This window comes from Monodon monoceros, unplaced genomic scaffold (assembly GCF_005190385.1).
Source record: "Monodon monoceros isolate NGI ecotype Baffin Bay Population unplaced genomic scaffold, NGI_Narwhal_1 Super_Scaffold_4, whole genome shotgun sequence".
NCBI classification, from domain to species: domain Eukaryota; kingdom Metazoa; phylum Chordata; class Mammalia; order Artiodactyla; family Monodontidae; genus Monodon; species Monodon monoceros.
This window is the reverse complement of record NW_021703781.1, coordinates 55,314,919-55,338,178: the sequence shown is the minus strand read 5'-3', so window position 1 is coordinate 55,338,178 and position 23,260 is coordinate 55,314,919. Positions and strand designations below refer to the sequence as shown.

At 52.1% G+C, this 23,260-nt stretch overlaps 1 long non-coding RNA gene across 1 annotated transcript; it reads right to left on the bottom strand.

Annotated features, from left to right (window-relative positions):
• Positions 1-7,107: 7,107 nt before the first annotated feature.
• LOC114883329 lies at positions 7,108-23,255 on the bottom strand. The gene is made up of 3 exons (XR_003790534.1): positions 23,063-23,255; positions 13,860-14,025; positions 7,108-9,048 (listed from the first exon to the last, which is right to left on the bottom strand). It is a non-coding gene; the product is annotated as an uncharacterized LOC114883329 (long non-coding RNA).
• Positions 23,256-23,260: the final 5 nt, after the last annotated feature.

Genomic DNA, 23,260 nt, shown 5'->3' with positions numbered 1-23,260 from the left:
GGATTTAATGAGCCTGAAAAACATGACAATTGAATATAACCAAGAAATAAAAAGTAACGAGGGAGGAAGGAAGAAGGAAAAGAAGGAAGGAAAGAAAGAAGGGGAAGGATTAATAAAATAAAGGGGGAAATCCATTCAATTCAGCAAATGTTTGTTGTGCCTCTTTTCGGCGCCAGGCCACGCTGGGGGCTGGGGAAATGGAAACGAATCAGATCCAGTTCCTACCCTCAAGGAGCTCCCAGTCTAGCAGACGAGACCCGCCGCACCCCAGGGCAGATAGGAGACCTGGACCGAGGGACAGGGAAGTTCCCTTTGCAGAGCTCAGAGAACCGACTTAGGGGCCGGGGTAGTGGGGGCTTCACGGAGGAGGTGGCTTTGGACCCAGGTCTTCAAAGATGAGGAGGAATTCGTTGTTTCTATAGGCCAGAACGAGCGCGGGCAGAAGGAGGGACCGCACCGTCGTCGGAGGGGAGGGGAGAGAGGCGAACGCGGAGCCCAGGGCTTGACCCCAAGGAGCCCTGGAGAGAGCGCGCCGCGCTGGGTCCCACACCTTTTGGGAAGCGGATTCCAGCCGCTCTGCAGTCTTCTCGTCTGTGCTAGATTCGATGCCTCCGCCAGGCTGCCGGTGGGCTTCCGGAACCCGGCCGACAGCGCGTGTGGCCGTGGCATCCCGACTCGGTCCAAGCGGGCAACGCGGCGCGGGGCTAGTTTCCCGGCCCCATCGCGCAGGGAGGCGGCGACGACCGAGGGCAAGGGCTGAAGGGCTTGTCTGGAGATGGGAGCGAGGAGTTGGGGGTCCAGGGAGGCCTGGGCTCTAGCCCACCCTCTCCCAGGCAATCCCGGCTCTGATGAGAGCAGCTACCCGTACGCCACCCAGGGCGCTGGGATGGCCTTAGCCACGCTTCGGGTGCTTCAGCGGGGACCTGTGATGGGAGAGGGCCTCGAATCCAAGTGCAGGCCCTGGTCTCCTAACAGGCGCCGGCCGGGCCTGCCTCGGGTGCGGCTGTGCGTGGTGTGCGCACTGCATGTGTGCGCTCCGGGGAGCCGGGCGTGGGCATTACGTGTTTGTTCTCCGAGTGTGAGTGTATGTACAAGTGTGGCGTGGATCGTGTGAGGGGCTGTGGGCCCTGCGCCCATTCTCAGGGCGAGGTTCGTTAAGGTTTGGGGCCCTCCTGGCCTCCAGCCCTGTGGCGGAGTTACTTTATAGCCTGGGGCCGTCGCAGGCCTGCGTGCTCAGGACTCTAGCCTCTCTGCAGACCCGCTTTCGGTTCCCGGCTGCCCAAGAGAAGCGGCCCGGCTCTGCCTCTTCCTTCCCGGTTGGGTCCGGGGCCTCGGCCCTGCTTGCCAAGTCCCAGGACGCGGGCAGGTTCTGCTCTCCCGGCCCGGGACTCCGCGGGGTGCGGACGGGATGGGCCTGGCCCCGCGATCCGGCTGGCTCGGCTTTCCCTGCTCCGCCTTCTCCGACCCGGGGTCCAGCGGGCGGCGCCTGGTGAGGCCAGGAGGCGCAGTTCCTTATTTTACGAGGTGTTGGGCCGGTGTCAGACGCAGCTCCGATAAGTAATACTCCAGTCTGAGGGACCAGAACGTGGTAATTAATCCCAAAGACTTAAGTGTATTTTAGTTCAGGAGAAAAAAAATCACTAATTCAATCGTCCGGAAAATTGAAGTTTGATGCATGAGTCCCCCCTGAAAGGGACGGGCTGGGGCCGCGCGCCTCCCCTCCGCCCCTGCCAGTCGCCGCGGGGACCCCCTCCTCCCCACCCTTCGGAGCCTCCAGGTCCAGGGAATTCCACTCACATCGCCCTGCATGTCTCCTGCCGTTGGAACCCAGGGTACTTTGACTTTGCTCCCTACTCCAACAACCAACCACTCTTTCTCGCGGCCCAGAAAGCGGTTTGTGCCGAGAATACGGATGTTCCTCCAACACACACACACCTGGGAAGGGGCCTAAGGGAGCATGAGGTGTAGGGGAGTGACTAGATAAGGGACCCAGAATGGACAGGGGCAGGGACTGCAAGATGAGGGAGAGGGGACCTGGAACCTGAGCAAACTGGCGTCACGAGGGTCAGCAGGTTGGAAGCCACTGTGGAAAAGTGGAGAGTCCCCTGGCCGGCTGCGGGTGGTGTGAGTCCAGGTTAGAACTGTGGGTGTGCTGGGTAGTGATGGTTGGGCTGTAGAACTGTGGATGGTTGGTTTGTGTGCAAAATGGGTGCCTCCCTAGACTGTGCATGTGCACGAACGAGGTCTTGGGCAGAGGTTAGCAGGCCTGGGGGAGCTGGGAGCCTGATCCCGGATGGGTCCACAGGCTGTGTCTCCCACGGATGAGGCTCCTGGGACTAGAGCAAAGGAAGGTGGTGGTCCTAGGCCTGGTGCATGTGTATGAGGGGGGAGCAATACTCGGGATGGAGAATTCCCACCCTGAGTTTTCCTGGGGCCCCAGCTCTGCATTTCCAGATCCAGGGCTGCCATTAGCAAGTTACCTTGTCTCTGCCTAACAGGTGCCAGTCCAGAGAGAGACCTTGGGGCTGAGGGTGTGTGTGTGTGTGGCCAAGCTCTCCAGCATCAACTGAGTGTGTCAGGAAAGTGTGTGCAGCCGAGAGACTGGACATGTGCAGCTGATTGATGAAACGGAGCCTGTGCAACTGGGGGTGACTGAGTGTGTGCTGCTGTGTGCATATAACTGATTGTTGCAAACTAGGTGTGACTAAGTTTGTGCAATGGACAGAAAAGAAGTAAAGCTGTCACTGGGGTGGGTGTGACCAGCGGGTGAGTGATGCCCCCCGGGGTGTGTGATGTATGCAGGGAGTGGGTGTGAGAAGATAACCGGGAGAATGAACATTGATGTGGAACTGAAGCTACAGACAACCAGAATCTTAGCTCCAAACAGGTTGACCAAGCTGGCTACTCAAATTCTCAAATTTACACTTATGGTGGGGGGTGGAGTGGAGCACATGATGGGAAGGGAGGGGGGCTTATGAGAGGAGTGAGCAGAAAGTGGGATGGAGAAGTTCAGCCTGAGCCTAAGTCTACTCTGAAGGCAGTTGGGGCAGTGAATAAACACTATATAGACACAGACTCTGCTTCTTTTGAAGGGGGGTGGGGCTGTCCTCTGTTTGCTGTTGGGTAATGGCTAGGATGCAGCCTGCCCTCTCCTACTCAAGTTGGTCCCCAGGCTGAGCCTTAGTGTAATTTGCAGACCTACCTTTGGCTGTACCAGTCCCACGTTGCCCTAGAAGTCCCAGCCTCCCCCAGCTAAGTTACTCCTCCCTGCAGGGGCTCCTCCCTGCCCCAAATGGGGAGGGTACAAATGGCAATGTGCACAGGTGTGCATGGTGGGTGGGTGAGGCTGCCGGCAGTGTTGGGAGTGAATGAGTCCCACCTGCTTTGGAATCCGGTGTGTGTATGTGCGAGTGTGTGCAGGGATTGCTGTGCACTGGTGTGTGCATGTGGACATGTGCAGGTTTCCCTGTGGAGAGCTGGATGTGGCTAGTTGTTTGTGAGTGAGTGTGAATGCAATAGGGAAGGAAGAGTAGTTACCTGTGAGTATCCTGGGACCTGTGTGGGTTTAGTTATGAGCATGTGTAGATAGAGATGAGATGAGTTGTCACCGCATCTGGGTGTGGTTGTATCATCTGAATACATGGATATATGCCTATACCCAACTGGGTTCAAAATTCAAGGGCTCAAGTCAGAAGCAGTGGGTCCAGGGCTCTGTGGAGAGGGATCTAGGGCTGGGAGTCTCCTCTAGAGAGGCCTTCCCTCCCCTTCCTTACCCATCCCCCCAACAACCCCCCAACACAGAGGCTAGGAGGGAGGGTAGGGTGGAGAAGAAGTGACCCCCTCCCACGTCTCAGAGGCTGCTCACAGTGAAGTGCCTACATCTCCATAGGGACTGTTCCTTCTCTCCTGATGTCTGTGATGGGGCATATTGATCGGGTTGCCTGAGGACCCCCTGGGACCACATGCCCACATGTAGATGAGGGATACTGCCACGGCCAATCCAGGGCACACACAATACAGACACACGGTGTCACACAGACATCGTAGAAACAATGCAGACACAAAGGGCAGGCACTGAGTTGCACAGACTCACAATGCAGAAACCCCAAACACATACACAGTGATGCAGACATACAGAATGCCCAGACACAGTGCAGACACATATGACACAGCACACCCATGGAAATATATGTAGCCAGTAGCACACACAACAGTTAAACAGATAAACCTTTGCTGTTAAATGGTTACACCATCCCCACTGTTATACACACAATACAGACACAGTGACAGAGGCACAGCCCACAATTACCACAAGCACACACACGTGCTTCCAGACATTCTGTAAAACCACAGGCGTGGAGAGGGAGCTAGCTGGTTTAGGTGACTTTGGGGAAAATGCTGCCAATGTTCTGACGTTCTGAGAGGAACCCAAAAGCGATACAGGGTAGCAAATCACAGACAAGGGTGGCAGGCAGGGAGGCTGAGGCTGTCCGGGAGAACTCCTAGCCTTTGGCCCAGGAAAAACCCAAGTCCCCAACCGCCCCAGAAATGCAATCAAAGCTGCCCGTCACCCACCCACCCTGCACCATGGCTCTGGCTGGAGTCGTTATCATTTTTGTTAACTTTTTATCGACTGTTTGCTAGATGGCGTGTCAGTAAAGTGTATGATTTGAGATGAAAAATTAGGCAGATTAACCTGAGGGGAGAGCCTGATTGATTACTAAATAGGATCAATTTGAAAGTTTTAGTCCTGGCGTTTCTGCAGAGCCTCTTAATACTTCAAACTTCAATTTTACGGGCGATTGAACTAAGCATGTTTCTGACAAAATTGATATATGTATTAATTTGCTTTAACTGGTGATTAATTACTCTCCACTGAAAGAATTATATGGAGCTGTTTGCCTGCGATTTGCATATTAATCAAATTCTAGTTGATAATTCCACCGGTGGGGGGGTCGGGGCGGGGCGTGGGTCGTGAGAGGATGTGAAGGGGTGTTTGCACGTGTTCATGTGCTGGTGTGTGCGCCCGTGTATGTGGGGGGCTCCCCACCCCCTCTTTGCTCACTCCCTGCTTAGCTGCCAGTTTAGTGCATTAAAACCAAAGATGCAGAACGAGTTTGCCCGGCTATTTGGCGGGAGCAGAAATTGCCTGTCCGGTTTTATGATCTGCTCAGCCTGAGCAGCCGGGTCCTTAATGTCCCCTGTCAAAGTGTCCGCAATTTAAAGGGAAAACGGCCCCCGTTTTAGCGCCGAGCTGGCCTGACAAGGGATGAGGCAGGGACGAGCACCCCTTTAAATAACTCCCCTTCCAGAAGGACTGGGGTTTCTGGATGGCACCCCAGCTCTGGGGACCCTGGAGAACCAAGCTATGTCCTTAGAAGGTCCTGGCTCCTGGGAGGCTCTAGCCATGAAGCATCCCCCCTCAACACATAGACATGGGGCCACATACAGGCACAGCAGAGATCCAGAGACGCGGTCAGCCACTGTCACTTGAGCTGACAGGCAGGAAGCCACCCTCTTAGACACATGCAGACACTGCTACGCAGCAGTCACACTCCTGTTCACTTAGACCCCCACTCGGCCCCGTCCGTAGACACACTCAGCTACCCACAAGCACACCCAGACGCACAGAACCCCACACAGGCGGGGAGCACACATAGACACCCAAGTCACGTCCACGCGGCCTTTCAGGAGCACGTGGTCACACACACTCAGACACACGCACATTTTCAGATCTACACGCAGGCCACATCCACACACCACCCCAGGCTTAGAACCCTGTCGCATGGGGATTCGCAGGCGGATACACCCCGAAGGCCTGCTCACATCTTCCCGGGCACACGCAGTCCTCACCGCCCCCTCCTGGTCTCCTTGCCCCGCCCGACTCTTTAAGCTAAAGGGGGCGGCGCCACTGAATCAACTTTTCCCATCTCTGGATTCAAAGGGTAGGAGTGTAATTAAAACCAGATAATTAATGAGACAATATTCCTCCAGCTACATCTTTAATGAACAAACCCCTTCAGGGCAGCCTCTTCTTCTAGGCTCATTAAAGAGAAGAAAGTTGGGCGGCTCGAGGACCTCCCAGCGCGTTAATAACCAACCCGGAGTGGGTGCCTCGGCCGGGAGCTCGGGAGCCACCGCGGCGCTTGCTGGCCCTGGTTCTCCCACCACCACTCTGCACCTTGGTCCGCCCCCCATTCCCATCCCCCCCACCCCCACCCCACCCCCACCCCCACCCCATTCCCACCTGGTCCCAACCTCTCCCGCAGCCCCCAGCGGTCCTGCCAGCCGCTGTTCAGTGACTCCCTGCTCCGCCTGCCCTCTCTCTGGCGGCCTCTCACCAGCACCAGGCAACCTGCGCTGGGACGTGAGCGGGCGTCAGGCCTCCCAGTTTCCCTCTCGCCCTGCGCTGCGCGTTCCAGGCCCTCAGGCTGGCTGGGGCCGGCTCTGTAGAAAGGAAATCAAGGCAAGGGAGGGGTCCGAGTTTCCCTCTGAACCTCAGTGCCCTAGCTGAATGGCCTAGGACTGGCATTTGAGCTGCGGTCCTGGGAAGGGATTGTTTAATGTGGGGGCTGAGGCGCTCGTTTTCCACGCGCGCCTCGTGCATTTTCAGGAACGCGCACTAACAACCACATGCACGTGCACTTGCGCGCACGAGATCTTGCATATACAGACACGCCTACTCGCTCGCGCACACAAGTGCACTGTCGCGAAGCCTCGGGTCCAGACCGTGGGCTCAGGCAGCGGGGAGAGCCTGGCTTGGGCCTTCTCCCCCGCCGCCTGAGGTCGACCTTGCGTCAGTCGTCTCCAGGGTGGGAACCTTTTCGCTTGGCGCGCAGCCTCCTGGGCCTGGAGCAAGCAGTTCGGCCAGATTAACTAGGAGCGGGCAGCGTACGGGGGCTCAGGGCCGGGGGAGCCCTAGTCAGACCCAGACGGGTCTCGCAGCGGCTTTGGCGGCGGCGCCTGTTTTCGCCTGCGCTGGCTTTTAGGGATGAGTGATGTGGCAATGAGCGAAGTAAATCTGCACGCGCAAAAGATGCTAATTACTCTTAATAGCCTACCCAGACGCCCCGAGACTGGAAACCCAGAAACGTAAATCTGCTCCCGATAAATATTTTTAATTGTGAAATTTCCTGGAAAGAAGGCTTTGGTTGCGCGGGCCGAGGCATTTGGCTTTGGAGGGAGGAAAACGGCCCCCACTCGGAAAGCCGGGTCCAGTGTCAGGGACCCGCACAGGGGTGCCAGGCGCGGGCCGAGCGATCTGAGCCCGGCTGGCCGGCGCTGGGTAAAGTTAGTGATGTATCGCATTAATTACCAGTGTGAGCTGCAAATGGTTCGAGGCCCAGGGAAAATTAATGGCAATCCAAATTCTAATTATGTAGCTGTTGTTAAAAGAGTTTAACTAAATAGTCATGGAGAAAATCGGATTATGCATAGAAATATGCAGCCGGCGTACGCGGTCCGGGGCACCGGTCCGGGGACTCTCAGCCAGGCCGCCCCCCACCCCCGGAACTGGAGGACCCTCCTCCTCTCAGAAGGAGAAGACCCACCCACGCCCCAGCGTATAAAGGCCCTGCGTCTCCCTATGGCGGCGGCAGAGCGGGGCTCAGGATGGGAGGAGAAGCCAAAGCTTGCTGAGGCGCCCGCTTGGATGCGGGGTCGGTGTGGAGGTCCGGGGTTCCTGGGTCCCTTGGTCTGGGTAAGCGTTTGTGCCCATTTCTCAGGTGATTGCCTCCGGGTCTGGGCAAATCCATTCTGCACCTCTTTCTGATAATCATATAATTATATTTGGGCGCTGTGGCTTTACATTGTTTCCACTGTCAGTTTAAGGAAATAGCCACCAACCGGAAGCCCAATTACAGCCGAAGCCTCGTCATTCACTTATTAAGGACCCTGGATATGTCTCCATTTTCGCAGGAAATGAGGTCTGATCAAGCAGCAGTAATACCTCCGGCCTCGGGGAGGGGGAGGGGACTCTCAGGGGCGGGCTCTATCCGCCCCCCCGCCCCCACCGAGGCCTGGCAGCATGTGGTGCCGAAGCTTGGAAAACGGGCACCTTGGGGCGGCGGTCATTCAAACCCCCACTTCTCCCAATTTCTCCCAGAACCCTGGATTCATTTTGCCCCAGGCCACCCACTCGGCAGGCCCTCACTTTCCCGTGTCCCAGCGCGCTGACCTTGGAGCTCCCGCCGCGCTGGCACTGCTAGGGACAGGGAGCTAGGGCCCGGATTGTTGAGGGGACTCTGCAGGCCCAAAGGGAGATTCAGCGTCCTTTCAAGCCCACCTACCCCATTCCAGGAGGTTGGCAACCTCTGGGGACGTTGTTAATGCCTCTGGAGCAAGGCGGGTAAGCGTGGACCGCAGGGGAAGCACCACCTCTCCGGGTCCCAGTCCCGGCTCCCTTCAGTCTCTGAACCCACATTTCTATGTCCCCATAACGAGAACGCAGCCTCTCCCCGCCACCCGCTACTTTAGGGGAGGAAGCCGGCGGGTCTGGGTCTCACCTAGGAGTTCCAGTCCGCCAGGCCAGACCGCGTTCCGCACTTCGTGAGGCTGCCAGCGCGTGACAGTTTCTATCGCCCCTCATCGGATCTCGATCTCTGGACGGCTGGGTGGGATTAACGCTTGCGCAGCTGGCAGCAGGTTCCCTCGGCCTCTTCAGGTCTTCCCTTCCCTCCAGACGGGCTCCGGATTGAACGCGGAGGGTGAGAGCCGGGAGGGAATGAGACCTCTGGGTCAAGCCTCCGAATACGGGGATGGTGCCAAGGGAGGATCCCACAAGTTTGGGGCATCACAGTCTCAGTAATTTGCAGGCCTTGGTGAGAAGCTAAACTGGGGCCCGATGGATCAGTTCAGGGAAGGCCTCAAGCAGAGGAAGGGCACCTGACTCCAGGGTGTCCTGGAGAGAAATTCTGACCCAGGGAATGTGTCAGAGTCAGATGCATTTAGAGCCCCTTCCCCTTCTGTCCTGGACTCTGAGGGGGGTGAGGGCCGTTCTTCAAAGCTTGGGGCACATTTCCCAGAGTCAGCGGAAGCCGTTGAGGGTATCTGAAGGAAGAGCAAAGAAAGAGAAGCCAAAGATCCGGAGATTTCTCCCCCGCCACCCCTCCCCCCGCCTTCCGGTTGCACGGGGTGGAGTATGGAAGGCCCAGAGCAGGAGGTGATACACAGACCCACAAATCCTGGGAGAAAAACAGACAGATGGACAGACGCGGGAATTATCTTGGATTTTTTAATTCCCGGGCCGAATTTGGATTCTGAGACCCCGAATTCTTCTCCCAGTGGCCTCAGAACAAAACCTATAAATCCGGAGGTTTTATAGGTTTTAATCCGACGACAGATTAAAAGATGGAGGATCCTCCAACCCCTCTCCAGCTCCTGGGGAAGGTCTGGGGGATTCATCCTTTATCCCTCGCAATATGTGCCATGCCTTCGGCCCCGCTCTTCTCCTCGCCCTTTCCAAGCCTCCTGGAAACCATGGCTGCTCCATAGCTCCCAAATACCAAGTCCGTCCCTCTGCTGCAGTGAGGAGGATCCCTGGACTCAGCTGGCTCCTTCCTGCAGCCCTCCCTAAGTCTTCAAGCCAAATCCCCTGCACTTGAGCCAGGGTCTTCAAAAACCTGCGCTTCTCTGAGATGCGGGCTTCGAGCGCCACCTAGCGGCATTTGTGGAGGTGCTCAACAGCTGCATGCACCTTTCAGCCACCTCTTTCCCCGCAACCCACCTGAAACCCCAAAGCCCACCCGGACGTAGTCCCACTCTCACACCACAAGCCCTTACGTGAGAACGCTACACCTCCACTTTCTGGCACTGAGACATTAGGAGAGGGCCACAACAAGGAAGAGCAGGGGTGCAGCTGGTGGTGGGGGGTCGGGGGGCACCTCCTTGGAACCCTCAGATGCAGGGGACGCTCTTTCAGGGATCGGATATGGAGTGGGGCTGAGAAAGGCGCAAGCCCATGTCTCTGCTGGCGCGGGGCATAAAAAGGGTCCTCCTTGGGGCATCGCAAGAGGCCACTACTTCCGGGTGAGTGCCTAAAAGCGAAGTTATGAGCCTCTAGTCATCCCTATTCCTACTCCAGCCATGCGCTGCTCTGCAGTCACCCAGACTTCGGAAGCAAATTACCAGAACCCTTCGGCTCGCAAAGCTCAGGTCCTTGCAACCTCCTCCGCGCGGGAAAGGTTGGGCAAGAGCTCCCTCTGCTGTCCATAGTTCGGCACTGCTGCAGGCTGCCGCCCTGAGGGGCTGCAAAACTCAGGCAAAAAGCAGGATCTGTTTTTCTCTGATCCTGATCTGATCTGCCGGTGGTCATCTTAGCCATCCCTCTGCCTTCAGGGAGGAGGTCCCTTACCCAAACGGGAAGAAGAGGCTTCTCTGGTCTTTATGGGTTTGCACAGGGAAGAAATGACTCAGTGCTACTGAGTTCCACCATTACTGCTAGTTCTGTGCTCTTTCCCTTCTGCTGCTGGGCCAGCTGCCTCCCTGCCCAACTGATACGGTGTCTGGAAAGTTATAAATTTCTTCCTCCACAGTATGATTGTCAAGCCTGACAGGACAGGCTGTATTTTCTAGGTAGTAAAATCTACAGATGGAAATGTCAGGGGAAGGGTGAGTGCCAACAGGTCAGTCCATTCAGAGACTATCTAAAAAGTGGTGAGAGGTGGTGACAGTGCTGTCTGGCACTTCTACAAGAGCCAAGATCCCTGAGTTTCCAGGTGACAGCCAGCCATTCCCTGGCAGAGAACCCCACGAGGTCCCTCTCATGCTTGACACACACTGACTCCCCCAATACAAAGTACTTCCTCCTGCTGACCCAGGCTGCCACCATCTCCTGTTGACCCTGAGCCCCTGACCCTGGCACAGCTACTCTCACCAGAGCCCCACTCCCAGGATCTGCTCCCACGCCACTGCAGGGCATTCTCTAGCCCTGGACAACTAGGTGAAGCAAGGTCAGAGTGGGCAGGAACCTTGGTCAGCTGTGGAATGAGGCAGTCCGTAAAGGTCACTCTAGGTCTTTGCCCTTGATTTTGGCACTGTCCTTAGAGAAGAGAGGGGGGCAGTGTGTGTGTGTGTGTGTGTGTGTGTGTGTGTGTGTGTGTGTGTGTGACAGAAGGAGGGGTACAGGACTTCGAAGGTCCCCCTGTAATGAGATCTGGTGACAACCTTTCATTTGAGGTGATGCTCTGTGATTGTGTATAGGTCTCCCAGAGCTCTGATCCAGGCCCCTCCTGCTCATCTGGACACAGATCAAAGTAAGCCACAACTATTGGAAATTTCCAGTTACTCTAAGTAGTCCAGGAAGATGAGACTCCTTAAACCCAGGCCTTAGATGGGGAAAGTGGTGGTGGGGCTTCTGCCCTTTTCCATTCCTATCCTTTCTCTCTTGGGGTCTTCAGTAGTTTCCCATGAGGGGGCACGGTGCTTCCTCCTCTCTCCAGTGTGGACATCTGGGAGGCCTTAGAGTCACCACACTTTGAGCCAGGACACCTCGTGTCCCCTTCTCCATAGGTCTGGGAGAAGGCAGCAGGGGAGATGTGGCTGATGTGCCCAGCTGTATGCCAATCTGAGCTTGAGAAAATGCAGATTTCAGGGCTGTACTCCAGAGCCACTGAAATGGAATCCCTGGGAACCAGGCCTGAGAATCTTCCCTGTGGTGTGGGAGCCCCCTTCCTGGATTCTTATGCGCACTAGTCTGTGAGAAGAACAGAATCCCCAGCTTCCCATACCCGGCCCCCCCACATACACACAATGGCTTACAGCTGAGGAAATCATGTCTGTCATTAGGGATCAGACATCCTGGGTTTAAGCCTGTAACTTCCTAGCTGTGGGACTTTAAGTCACTTCATCTCTCTAAGCCTCAGTTTCTCCATCTGTGAGTTAGGGACAGTAATCCCTGCCTCAGAGGGCTGCACTGAGGGCCGGGTGAGCCTAATGTTCCCCAAAAGAGCTTTGTAAAAGGCACATTTCAGTACAAATGCCGGCTATTATTCAAGAACTTCAGTGCCAGATGTAAGATGTTAATAAGTTCAGGGGGACCCTCCTTCAGAGATTTCTCCTCCTTGTGGGCACGTGAGGCCATCTCTCTTGCAGTGCCCCAAGGTTTCCACATTGTTCCCACATTTTCTTCCCAGCCCACCTCTCCCACCAAAGAAATGTAACTGATCTCTGTGGGAAAAAAAAGGGGAAAACGGCCATGGCCTTACCCTTCACACGAAGGGGCTTACCTAACGTCACTTTCCAATATTAACAAAGTGGCTGTGGGTTAAGTTCACCTGCCAGGGGTGGGGGAGAACTTGTTATTAAAAAACCCCACAGGAGGCTGAGCCTGGATCAGCAGTTTGGTTCGGGGGGTGCTGGCTAGTACATTTTTATCATGTTCTCCAGGCAATTGGGATTCCTTTGTCACTGGGTGAGATCCACTGCCCAAGACTATCTAGTGTTATTGGTCATAAGAAGGCAGTGAGGCCCTGCCAGAAAAGCTCCCCCCGAGACCGCCTGTCTCTGGTTTCGTTCTAGGGCAGACGCTGGGGTTGGGGTAGGGAGTAGTGAGCTGGGTGAACTGTGGGGACAATAACCTAGACATTGACCTAGAAAGACAGGAGGCAGGTCTATTGGAAACAGCAGGGCTTTGAGGTGCGGGACAGGGGTCTCAACCATGCTAGCCTTATGGTCTGGGCCTTGACCTGTCTAAAGCCAGTTTCTTCATCTGTAAAATGGGGGTGACAGTCAGACCTGCTCCATTCCAGAATGGTCATGAGTAGCCACTATTTCCAGAGAGGGGGTTGCATTTTCACAGACATATAGATGTGTGCATATGTATGTAGAAATAAGAAAAGAACATGCATATTGTTCTGAAACTTACTTTTTTTTTCACTTAATAATAGATCCTGGATATCTTTCCATGCTTAGATTCTGTGGTGGTACCTTGTAAATTGTAAACTGCAAAACTGTTGAAATGTTGGTTGATTTAAATAACAGAAAAAACATTACCCTTTGGGGAGGGTTCAGGGGTCGTGTCCTCATTGGGGTGCAGTGTGAGTGTGCCCATGTCTTTGAGGTGATAAGTTGGAGGAAAGGGAGGGTTAGTGAGCACGTGTGGGTGCTTCAGGAGCTGCTGACCCAAGCAGGATGGGGACTCTGCTGATTTTTAATGGTACGGAGCCTGGAGTGAAAAGGAAGGGACTCAATTTGGAGTCTTCAGCCCCTAGAGAGCCGCCCTCAGCTGCCTCCTAGAAGTCTGCCTCCTTGGCAACTGGCCTTCAAGGGGCTCATTCTTGGGCCTTAGGCAATGGGGAGACCCACAGTCACCTCTGGGATGTCACAGAGGGTATATTAAGGGATATCTAAGCTGCTATAACAAAGAGGCCCCCAAATACAGAGGCTAAATGTGATAGATGTTTATTCTCTCTCATGTAACAGTCTATATGCTATCACAATTAAGAGCAGACTCTGGAACCAGGTTGCCTGGGCTCAAATCCTACCCTTTGTGACCTTACAGAAGTTACTCAACCTCTCTGTGCCTCAGGTTCCTCATCTGTAAAGTTGGGATGATAATAGTTAATGACACAGTAATTCTACCTCATAGGGTTTTTGTGAAGAGTAAATGAGTGAAGTCCCTCCAAAAATTCTTTATTGAGCACCTACTGTGTATCAGTCACTGTTTGAGGCCCATGGTGGCTCCCATGAGAGGGCTCAAATTGGCTGCTCTAGCTCCTGCCATCATGTCTGCCTCCCAGTCAGTGGGAAGAAGGAAAGAATAAGAGGAGCACATACCCATTTCTTTTAAGCTCATAACTTAAAAGTGGCCTACAGCTGACCTCTTCATAGCCATCAGTCAGAATTCAGTTGCACGGACTCACCTTAGCTGCAAGGATGTTGGGAAGTGTAGTCTTCAGCTGTGTGACCATGCGCCAGCTATAAAACTCAGGTGTGCTAAAGAAAGACCGGGATCATGGATATTGGTAGAAAAACTAGCATTTTCTTCTCTGTTCCTGGGGGCAGCCACATCTTCCTCATATACAGCACCTGAGGAAGACAGTGATAGAGCGATGCGTGAGAGGGAGCCTGAGGAAAAAAGCAGTGAAGGGATCATTTAGGAAGGAAGGTTCTTGATGGAATTCCCTGGTGGTACAGTGGTTAGGACTCAGCACTTTCACTGCCTGGGGCCTGGGTTCAGTCCCTGGTTGGGGAGCTAAGATCCTGCAAGCAAAGAAGGAAAGTCCTTGAGATCAGCGATAAGGAGATGGGAGGGCAGAAACCAAGACCCAGGGCCACCAGCTTGTGGCCAAGGTCTGGAGTCAAGGAGATGTCCTGGGGATGATGGACTATTTTTATGCATTTGTATCTTCTTGTTTATTTCCTTCTAATCTCTTTGGGTTCTGAGTAAAGGTCTGTGGACTTCTGTGCTGGGAAAAAAGGTGCATTATTTTTTTGTGCTAGCCTGAGCCCAAGAGGAGGAAGACCAAGAATAATGCTGGAGGGCAGTGAGAGTGGAATCAGCCACAGGCCAGAAAGAAGTGGCCCAGGGTTTCCACACCAATGGGACAATGCACTGAGATTCCTGAAGGTCCCAGGAGAAGCAGCTGACAGGAGGCACCGCTGGGCAAGTCTTCACCCTGACCTGTGGGATGGTGTGAAGTGTGGCTGAGGGTGACCACCGATGGAGCTGGGGACTTGAGGGCATACAGACCGTGTGATGACACAGAAAACTAGGGGCTTTCATCATACCCACCACCTTAGCCTGTTGTCTGGCTGTGCTCTCCCTGTATCCCTAAGCTTACAGGAGCCTCTAGACCTGGCATTCTTAACCCAGTGCCTAGAAACCCCTGCAGCTGTGCTTAAGTGTGTTTTTCTGGGTGGTGACGCATTCTATGCTGTTATCAGATTCCTAAAGTGTCTGTGACACAGCAGAAGTCAACAGCCTCGATTTCTTTCTCTTTTCCTTGTATCTGCTGTGAGGAAACCACCTTGATTTGATTTTGAAACTCCTGTGACTGTGCATATAAATGTGTTTGTATACGTTAAATTTGAGGATGAGCAGGAATTCCATAGCCCTGGCCCCTGAGAGGACAGTGGTCAGGATGTGGCTGAGGTTTCGGCCAAAGCCCTACAGCCAGAGAAAGGGGAGGTAAACGCCAGGGAGAAGGGAGGCTGGGGGGGAAGGGCACACCTTCACCAGCAGGAGGGTCCCTGGAGGTGGCCCACCGGTGCAGTTTTCTCTCTTCTGTGGACCCAGCCAGGGAGGGAGGTCAGAGGGAGGGAGCATAGCAGATGGAGAAAGACTAAGGGGGACTTGGCAAGTAGAGGTGAGATCCAGCTGGCCTTTCCCTTTTCTTCAGCTCTAACCTCTAAATCTGTATTCCACGAGACTGGAGATTTCAGACAGCAAATTTTTTGGATGGTGGGCTTTCGATGTATATCTGTTGAATGACTGAATGATGAATAAATAAAGCAAAAGTAGCTTCATGAGGGTACAGCCATGTTAAAAAAAAACCGGGAAACACCATCTTTGTAAGTCATCTGAAGCTGTTTTGGAGGGCCTCAGTTATTTCAACAAGGACTTGCTCTGTGTGCCGAGACCCTCACATTCAATCCCCAGAACAATCTAGAGACACAGGCACCGGGAGTTAGGATGCCCTTTGTGCAGATGGGGACGCGAGGCTGAGGACGAAGGCACCGCCCAGTGTGGCAGTTTGCAGGCGATCAGAACTGGACCTGCTTCCTGACTCTGCAGTCTGCGCTCTGTTCCTGCTCTGCTCCGGCCACCGCGCGAGCCCGCCCCTCTACTCAGGCCCTGTGGAGGTTGGGAATCGTGCCTTCAGGTTGCAGCTTCCCTTTCAGCATCTCTTTCCCTCCTCCCAGGCGAGCGGTGACGTCCGTCTCTCCAGCCTCTTGCAACTCAAAGTGTGGTCCTGGGACCAACAGCATCAAGCATCACCTGGGAGCCAGTGAGAAAAGCAGAATCTCAGCCTCACCCAGAAGGGCAGAGTCAGAATCTGCATTTTAACAGGATTTCCCTGAGTGATTCGTGTGCCCGTTGGAGTTGGAGAAGTTCAGCTCTAGATCTCTCTCTGCCATCCACAGGTAAGGGAAACCGTGCTAACCTTATCTGTAGGAAGCCGCTTCCTCGGGGCTGCTGGGGCAGGGATGCCTGTTTCATTCAAGACCCGCAGCCTCTCTGGTCCTACTTCAGATTCCTTAGGACTTCTTCCTTTCAAAACTTCCCTCTCCTTCCAACCAGAAAGCCAGGTCCTCCTGCCCTCCCTGCCCCCACCCCCACCCCCACAATCCCCGCATTACCTTAAAAAACCAAACCAAACCAAACCAAACCAACACTGTACAGAAAAGTTGCAAAGGTAGTACAGAGTTCCCATATACCCCTCACCCAGCACCCCTGTTGTTAACGTCTTACATTACCATGGTGTATTCATCCCAACTAAGCCAACAATATTGGTGTGTTACTACTTAACTAAACTCCACGTTATTTGATTTCACTAGATTTTCCACTAATGTCCTTTTTCTGTTCCAGGATTCCATCCAGGATACCTCATTACATTTAGCCGTCACGTCTTCTTAGTCTCTTCTTGTCTGTGACAGCTTCTCATGATTTCCTTGGTTTTTTAATGCCCCTAACAGTTTGGAGGAGTACTGGTCAAGGATTTTGTAGACTGTCTCTCAATTTGGGTTTGCCTGGTGGTTTTCTCATGGTTAAACTGGGGCTATGGATTTTGGGAAGAAGACCGCAGAGGTGAAGTGCCCTCCTCATCATATCACATCACATCTGGGGACATGTAATCAACATGACTCATCACTGATGGTGTTAAACCCCATCACCTGGCCGAGGTCCTGCCTCGCCTAACCTTCCCTTTCTTCTTTCCCCAAGTCTCTATCGTTTCCTTCCTGGTGGTTTGTCATCATTTTAGTCGTTAATGACATGTTTGTACCGCAGGATCTCCCCCACCCCCTCTCCAGTGCATTCCTCCCTGTGCCACTTAGGCTGTTGCTCTGATGCTTTTATTACTCACGAGGTGTCCTGTTGGAACACATCCTCTGCCAGTGGAAGCACTGAGGCAGTCACATGTCTCCTGCCAGCATGAATCCTAAAAGCTAAATGGAAGCTGCCCACGGGGGCCTGGAGGCAAACAGGAGGTTGGGCCTTGAACAAGCCAAGATATGCTCTGAATGATTTAGGAAAGTGTATTCTACTCAAGTTGAAGGATAAAATTAGAGTTAGATTAGAAAGTGATGGGGAACAGGACAATACTGGATGAGTGAGGGAATCTAGACACACCTGAATGTTTGCATTTCTTTATATTTTATTCTAAATTCTGAATTATCCCTTTCAATCATATTAGGCTGTAATTATGTGCTTCTGCTTTGATGCAAGCCAGTCATATTTTCATTTTATACTAACAGCCTTGAATGGGAAACATCCTGCTGCCCTTCCCACTTTGAGCCTTCATTCGGCCTGTGCTCCATCAGGCAGCCCCCATCCTACCCTACATCCAGGGCTTCCTGTTGCCAAGTAATCATGGAAGAGGGAGACGTTAAAGACATACTCCAGGGTCTTCACCAAGCAGACTAGGTGCTCAGGAAAGAAACCTCTGGCCTCCGGGTGGAACTGATATCTTTTACAGTCCTCAGTGCAGGGTTGGGAGAGGTGCCCAAGATTCATGCTGACCTGCCTCAGCCCCTGCAGCCCTAGTGAAATCTGTAGAATCATGTTCAACTTCCAGAATTCTCCATTCAGTGCTAAGTCTGTATGGTTCCAGGATTGTCCAGAGATGGTAAAACATTGGTACTTGTCCTTCCTGAACAACTGTCATGTACATGCCAGGTAGGAGCCTGCCTATGGAATGTCTGTAGGATTCTTAGTCACACTACACAGGATGCATGATGGGTCCAGGTGGGAAACATCTGGCCAGTTCTCCTCGGGGTGGTTGTGGGTGGGGGAGGAAGGGACAGTCAACTGCCACCACCATGAATGCTGGTTGTTCACATGAGATTGGTTGAGGAAGAATGTTCTCTGCACTCATTTAGGAAGAACGGGCCCTTCGATCCAGCTGGTCACGCCCCTGAGCCACACATCCTGATAGGGAGAGGTGAGGGGCAAACTGGCCCCCAAGGCTATCGGTAGCTGTTTTCGTCAACTCTGTTTGATGGCAGTGAGTGGAAACCCACCCAAAGGAGCTTGATATAACACAGCCATAGAGGACTCCTCTTTGAGCCTTCCCCGGAGGTGGGCTGCAGAAACCGGGGTACAATGCGACCCCCACTCTACCAGACGTGGCTGATCAGAGCAGAGGTGGAGACTGACCCAGACTGGGCCCACCAGAGCCTTTCTCCTCATTTAGACAAAGGCCAGAGGGTGATCAGGTCATCTCTGTGGCCGCTTGAATGTGTACACTCAGGGGCTGTGAAGCAGCCATGCTCAGCCTCGTGCCCATGGAGAATTGAAGGAAGTGGGTCTCAAGTAAGATGCTTGAGACCATGGAACCAGGAGAGAGAAGGCTGCCTGGCTTCCAGGCCCTCCTGGGGTCAGGGGTGCCCCTGTCCCTGGGTTCCAGGAGACACCTATCCTTATGATAACTACCCTTTTTGCCTAAGTTAGCCTGGGTGAGTTTCTGTCACTTAGACCCAAGAAAGCCTAAGGCATTGTAGGTATTGTAGGAATTCAGAATATCACAGAAAGGAAATGCAGGAAGCACACTGGGGCTCAGGAATTGGAAAAATCATGTCTCTCTCAATGTGCCCATCTGGTTCTTTTTCTTGCCTATATTTATCTCAACAGACCAATTTTCTTTTTTGTTTCCAGCAGTGAATCTCAAACCAAATGATTGCCCTAGTCCTGAATGTATACAACCTTTTAGCTTTAGCCACTAAACTGTAATCTCTGCATGTAGTTAAAATATGATAGAGGGGGGCGGGGAGAGAGAGAGAGAGAGATTCTGCTTAGCCTGGGGGACAAGGAGTCTCACACAGTGTATTAGTCAGGGACCATTTCTTTCTTTCTTTCTTTCTTTTTTTTAAAGAAGAGACAGAAGTCCAACTCTAAGTATCCCAAGAAGAAAAGTGGGAACAGATTAGTTCATGTAACTGATATGAACAGACTGGAAAGGACTTCAGGAACAACTGGATCGAGAAATGCCAACAATGTCACTGGGGCTCTACTCCCCTCTGTGTTGGCCTCATTCCCTCATATTGGACCTTTACATGGAATATGGGGAAGGCTGACAACTCTAGGCTTGTATCACCCAGAGTAAATAAAGGGATCCCAGATTTTAAAAAGGCCTTCTCTCTCCTGTTACTTGTATGCAAAATCCCAGTTAAGGAGCTAATGACTCAGTTTGAGTCACACTCCCTTCCTTTGGCTGATCATTGTAGCCAGAAGGGCAAGGATAGTGCGATGGCAGCCCCTCAATGCACACATGGAAGGGGGGGGCTTCCTTAAAGAATAGAGCTGATTGGGAGTGTCCACTGGTCTGCAGTGAGACACCACCTGCCACCCCCCAGCCCACCCACACCCTTTCATTTCAGGGGCCAGGGGTGTGACAGATAACTAGCAGGGAAGCTGGGTGAGAAAAATGGTAGTAATGGCTCCAGATCCTCCTCTTCTGTCTTCCTGATCAGCTCTCCCTCAGAGCCCTGTCTTTGTAGATCTGAATCATTCTGCCAACAGCCCTTTGGTTTCCTATGTTCTTGTTCTCCCTGGAACTTTAATCTCCTGCTGTGACTTATTCTGCCTGGGCTCAGCCCACTGGCTCTTGGACCCTTGCTTACACTGGGGGAGGATTCTAGAAGCAGGGCTCTGAGCAAGAGCCTGTTAACTCTCCCCATGGGTTAGTATTGCCGACTGGGGCTGCAGACGTTGGCTCACGGGGCCACTAGGGCTTCAGAGGACGTCAATTTATGGAAGAAATGTTTGTACCTGGTGCAGCGTCACTGGCCCAGGCATTAGGCCTGGAGAATCCTACGTTGAGCTGACTTCTGTCCCAGAGAGGGTCTTAAGAGGTAAGTAGCCTTGCTAGCAGCAGTTATAAGCTCCTCTCTGCGTTGATTTCTGTCATCCCCAAGTCTTAAGCAAAGTTTTGTTAAATGCTAAAAATAATAGAAAGACATTAAAGGTCAGAGGCCTGCAGGCAAACCCTGCCTTCAAAACTGAGACATAGGGAGACATCTGGATTACTTCACAGCTCCAGTTGTCTCTCAAACAAGTCTGTTCAGACATCTTTAAATATACATTTTAGCACTTCTCTCTGCCGCAGTGTTGACACTCAGGCTGGCTTTCCCAGGGCTGAGTGATGCCTTGGCGGGCGGGGACGGTGTCGCACCTTTCTGGTACTCGGAGGTGCAGGCATTGCCAAGAGGCAGGAGGGTGAGCCAGTGGAACATTCCTGCTTCTCAATCAATATCTTTTCTGTTGGCAAATCGCTCAACACAAACCACTTAATACATGTGGACAAATCTGTCCAGACTCTCAAAAGATACAATTCTTGAGGGTGAGGAAAGAGGAAGGACTGTCTTCCTCACACCCCTCGGCCACCTCCTCCCGTTTCCCACCTCTCAGCTCTGGCCGGAAGATTCTGAGAGTGGATACAAAGGTGGAAGCTTGGGGATTTCAGTGAAGCCAGATGATGGGTGAGGACCTTGACCCTGGGTCTCACTGCAAGCCCAGGGTTGTGCTGCCTTTGGGACCCACTGTCCTGCAAAAATATGAACTATCATCTAACAAGGTCTAAATCAGTGCCAGGCTGTGTTAATCAGTAACTCTCTTTTAACAACCTTTTTATTTTGAAAAATCTTAAACCTACAGAAAAGTTAGAACTATAGTATAATAAACGCCCAAATGACCTTTACCAAGATTCACTGATAACTAATATTTTGCCACATTGGCTTTATTCTCCCTCTCTTTCTCCAACACACACACACACATACACACACACAGAGATGTAATTATTTTAGGTTTTTTTTTTGGAACTATTTGAGGGTAAGTTACAAACATCATATCCCTAAATACTTCAGCAGCACATATCTCTTTTTTTTGTTGTTTGTTTTAAATTTTTATTTTATTATTATTTTTATATAGCAGGTTCTTATTAGTTATCCATTTTATACATATTAGTGTATATATGTCAATCCCAATCTCCCAATTCATGTCCCCCACCACCCCGCAGCAGCACATATCTCTTAAGAACAAGTATATTTTCTGACATTTCCTTGCGACAACTACCAAACTAAGGAAATGTGATTGATACACGCTATTATCTAATATATGGTCCATATTCAAATTTTGCCCTTTGTCCCATACTGTCTTTTATAGCATTTGTTTTTTCCTGATACAGGATCCAATCCGGAATTATATACTGTGGTTAGTTGTCATGTCTCTTTAGTTTCCTTTAATCTGCAAACATTCTTCTCATCTCTTTTGCCTTTTATAATATTGACTTTTTGGAAGAGTCTTGGACGTCTGACAGCTTTCTCATGGTTAGATTCGGTTTGTGCATTTAGACAGGGATACCATATGAGTGATTCTGCATCCTCCTTGGTGCATCCATCAAGAGGCACAGGATGTCATTTGGTCCCATTATTGGTGATATTAACTTTGGTCACTAGGTTAATGTGGTCCCTGCCAAAGGTTACTTTTTTCCCTTTGGAATTTTTTTTAAATTAAATTAAATTTATTTATTTATTTGGTTGTGGCAGGCAGGCTCCTTAGTTGTGGCATGTGGCCTCCTTAGTTGTGGCATGTGAACTTTTATTTGCGGCATGCATGTGGGATCTAGTTGCCTGACCAGGGATCGAACTCAGGCCCCCTGCATTGGGAGTGCGGAGCCTTAACCACTGCCCCACCGGGGAAGTCCCTTCCCTTTGAAATTAATAAATGCTCTGTGGAGAGATGCTTTGAGACTGTCTTTTCGCCCCATAAACTCTTGCCCAGTAGTTTTAGCATCCACTGATGATTCTTTCCTGGATCAACAAGTACTATGACGGTTGCCAAATGGAGTTCACGCCTTTCAACAGCTAGAATCAGCTGCTATTTATTATCTCAGGTTACAGATTAAACCACTGAGGCTCTAAAGGTCCCAGGCCACAAAGCAGTGAGATTCAGACTTAGGCCTGTCTGACTCCAGAGCCTGTGCTTTCGCCCTTCTTCTATGCTGCCCCTCCAAGCCATCAGCTGTGAGAGGTGAGGAGATGGTCTCTCAACCCTGTCTGCCCCACTGAACACGCTACTTCCTTGTTCCTTTCCCTAAATTTGAGGCTGAGGCTCTGGTCACAGTTGGATGGAAAGAAATGGGGCTTAGGGTCATTTTTGTAACCCCCCCCAGCCCATGTCCCAGCCTTTCCCTCCTAGTCTCCTCATGATCCTTCCACAACTGATATTCAGAGCAGAAATCTCACAAAGAAGTCACCTTAATGGGGGGAGGGCCAAATTAGGGGCATGGGATTAACAAACTACTATATATAAAACAGATAAGAAACAAGGATACGTTGTATAGCACAGGGAATTATACCCATTATCTTGTAATAACCGATAATAGAGTACAATCTGCAAAAATGCTGAATCACTATGCTGTACACCAAAAACGAACACAATATCGTAAATCAACTATACTTTGGTTTAAAAAAATGTCACCTCAATTAAACTGCCCCCTTTCCCAACACACACACACACACACACACACACACACACACACACACACACACTAGAGTTAAGAGGCTCTCTCCTCTCCTGATCTGGGAGAAGAGGGAGAGTAAGTGTGGGATGAACCGGGCTTTGCAATGTGCACAAGAAGTGCTTGTGATGGGAGGAGAGCCAGAGGCAAAGCTGCAGGGCCACTGCAATGTCACACACGTGTGTGAGTGAGTGTGTGTGTTACAGCTGGGAATTCTAAAAGGGAGAGAGAAGAGAGGCTAGGTCTTGCTTAAAAGTGCTGATCTGGAGTCAGACTGCTGGGATTTGAACCTGGGTCCACCATCAACTTGTGTCACTTTGGATACATTATTTAACATCTCTAGGCCTCGCTTTTTTCATCTGTAAAAAGGACATAATAGTACCCACCTCAGGACGTTGTGAGGGTTAAATGGACGCATCTGTGGAAAGCGCTTCGCGGGGGAGCTTTGGCTCCATCGACGGTGGGGGTGTGCTGCAGCGTGACATGCTGTGGGTGATGGTGGGCGACAGAGGAGCCTTGGAGGGCCCTGGCCCCAGGACAGTGTCCACATGAGGAGCAAACCGGTGGTTGGTCACTGGAGAGGC